The sequence below is a fragment of the Brienomyrus brachyistius genome, chromosome 13, assembly GCF_023856365.1.
Source record: "Brienomyrus brachyistius isolate T26 chromosome 13, BBRACH_0.4, whole genome shotgun sequence".
NCBI lineage: Eukaryota > Metazoa > Chordata > Actinopteri > Osteoglossiformes > Mormyridae > Brienomyrus > Brienomyrus brachyistius.
Genome location: NC_064545.1, coordinates 8,532,873 through 8,536,310, shown reverse-complemented (window position 1 = coordinate 8,536,310; position 3,438 = coordinate 8,532,873).

Below are 3,438 nucleotides of genomic sequence, written 5' to 3'. Positions count from 1 at the left end.
ATTTGGCTTCTTTCCCGCCCACGATTCTTAACCAGCGGCTCAAAATATTCTCTTCCTGGGGAAAACCACACTTCACACCTGAGAATTGAGACAGACGACAGAAATGTAGTTCCTATTGGAATCTTCACTCAGAATCCAGTTTCCGCTGGAAATCCTTCCCCAAGCTCACCTGCCGAAACCAGGGAATTAGCAGCAAAGAGATCAGCCCAAACGCAAAGCAGGGGCAGCATTTGCACCCAGGGAAAAAGCATCTCCAGTGAGGATCCTCTCATCCTACAGAAGGCTGGCAGCCTCTGACAGCCCCGGGCATTTGTGAAGGTGCCCGGGTCTCTCCTTAAAGGACGGGGCTGTCACAGGGGGCTGCTGGTTTATAAGGGTCTGCGGCTATCAACTGGGGTTCTATCTTTCTCCGCCACCCCAGACAAGAATCTTTACAGACCAGACTGATACTGTTCTCATCAATGACTCCTGCTGCGTTTGTCTCATTCACAGCTCAGGGACAAAGAAGACACAACCTGCACAGGACAGGATGAGGAAACCAGCAATGAAAACAGCCCGTAAAACCAAATGGCTGCCTTTAACCTTTATCTTCTTTGTGAAACCATAAGAAGTGCGATAGAACCAGATAACAGAAAGGTCACAGAGACGCAAATCTGTTGTCATAGGCAGTGATGGTGATCCACGATACGCAGATGAAGTAACAGGCCAGACTAAGCACATGGGGTGTTTGTGTAGTTTGGATGTTTAAAGTGGCATTTTGATTGATTTCTTGCCAATTTCGTCCTCTTTATCTCAGATCCATCTTGTTATGAAAAGACAATTGAAAAACCCTAATTAAGCGTAATTTTTGCCTTTTAAAACAATGCATAAGGCACCTGCAGGAGAACTTTCCAGAAACATCTTTGTGATTTTTCTTTTCTCATGACCAGGGTATTTTGCATGTCTTTAAACATGATGAAAATTAACAGATTAAAAGGTATTATAACGGCATGTATAAATTGAAAATTGAAAGGATATAAAAATGAAACAAAAATTAAGGCTGAAATAAAAATCTGAAGCTATAATTTCCTTGGGCCATTCAGAACATCCTGCCCTGTTTCACAGCCATGTCAGGTGAGCTGCTTTACGAGACCCTGTGAAAATGGGCTTCACAGAGGGAGGCTTTCATGGTTATACATTGTGTTCAAACAACCGCGTCTTCCTCTCCAATTAAACATCTACAGCTGTCGGTGAATGGGAAACACTGTGCTTTAAGCCACAAAAGGAGTGTAACATTTATAACAAGAGGGGGTCCCACTGCCACTAAGCCAAATTTAAAGAATCCCTGCCAAAGATAAAAATGCCGTCCATAATTAATATAATTAAAACATGTTTACATCCCACGACATTGTGCTGATAGGTGTAATTATTTCGTCTTTCCCTAGAAAACATTCTAAAGGCATCCAATGTGCAGCAGAAATATATTCAACCAACTTTCATTCATTTAATCCCCCTTCATCCTTTCTTTTTCATCTCTCTATTTCCCTCCCATTGACCTTAATTCATTTTTCTATCTATTATTCATTCATCTATCTTTGGACTTATGAAGAAATGCTGGCAAATGTATTTCCAGTATCTATAGTGGAGGGTAGGATAATGCACCAGAACAGAGGATGGTTCATTCTGTTTCCCAGAACATGCCACAGATAAGTAAGGCCATGTTAACTGCTGATCTCTTTTGGCAAATTACACTGGTCCAAGAAATGTAAACCCCCTTATATACCCAAGACGTGGTTATAAGGCCCATTCCAGCTCCTGTGTTGCTGTGACTTGGGAGATGGGCCTGGAATGGCCTGTTCTGTGTGCTAAGGCTGTAAAACACCCCTCCCTGACTCCTCGAGCAGCCCACAGGTCAACGTCATGATGCCATGAGGGAAAACCCCATAAGAAAACAATACAACATGCTGAGAAAATTAAAACCGACGGTACATGAAGACCGAGCCTCTGCTGACTATATGTGAAGCTGAAGCGTCATTTGTGAGAGACTCTGCGTCGATCTGGAACTTGAGTTCCGTTTACTTTCTGTGTAGTGTGGGCCTGAAAGTGTTTGTGGAGCAAGAATGATTCCTGCATTAAATTATTCAAATGAATTAATACATGAATCAAACTCTTGTCGTTAGAAGAGCCTTTATGGAGGATTATTTTGGCCCAATGTTCTTTACAGAATTGTTTTAAATCAGCCCCATTGCAGAGTTTTCAACTATGACTGTCCATTTAAGGTCCCACCACAGCATCTTAATGGGGCTTCAAGTCAGGACTTTGACTAGACTAGTCTACTTCTGAGGTGGATCTGCTCTTATGCTTTAGGTTGATGTCCTATTGCATAACCCAGTTGTGCTTGAGTTTCATATCACATGATGATGACTCTCACAGCGGTTTGCTGGAGTCCAAGGGATTTTAGAGAGTGCATTAAACCCCTCTCTTGACCGACATAACTTTCTTTCTTAGGTCTTCAGGAAGTTCTTTTGATCAAGGCATGGTGTTAAATGTATTTCAAGAAGGAGGAAGATGGAGAAAAGCAGAAAGTGACAACACAGCCTGCACTCACCGGACTTTAACCCCTCGGAAATGGTCCGGGGGGGGGGGGGGGGGGGGGGGGGCTACACAGACAGCTCATGCAGCTCGTTTGCGTGTAATTCTCCAGCAGGGTCAGAGTGAATGTAGCCGAAAAATATCTTCACAGCATTTTTATGAATCTAAGATTTAGACAGTTTTTTATTAGACAGGATGTGTTAATCATTTAATACACTGCCTGGTCAAAAAAAAAGTCACATACTTTACTAATAAATCCCCATGGAGAGACTCCCTTTATCCTCCATCTTGCTTTCAGTAGGTGAGAGTAAACTGGCTGTAAAGCCCCCCCAAGCCACACACTAACATTCTACTGGACCACCTTTAGCTTTGATTATGGTGCACATTCGTCAATGCATGTTTTCCTTGTACTTATGCAACATCTCAACATTTTTTCTCATCCAGATTTGTATTAAGATCTTGTATTGATGATAGATGAGTTTAATCAATCTATAAACTTTTCTTCAGGCATCTTAAAAGACTTTCAGTGGGGTTAAGGTCGAGACTCTGGGGTGAAAACTTTGCATGAAAACATTTCTTCATGCTCCCTGAACCTCTTTGACAATTTGAGCCGATGAATCTTGGCATTAGAAAGAAATTCATCCATTGGTGGGATAACCTCAGTAGATTCAGGTACTTGCTTTATTACTGCGTAATGATGCTGAGCTGTAATAATGATCCAGTACTTGATTTAAATTCAAACAGTGACCAGGCAGAGTATTTTTCCTTAATAAATTACCAATCTTTTTAAAATTTTTTATAAACTTTTTAAAAATCGCTTTATGCTTCTGATAAGGTTTAAACTGTGTTATAAATGTGGGTCTAATA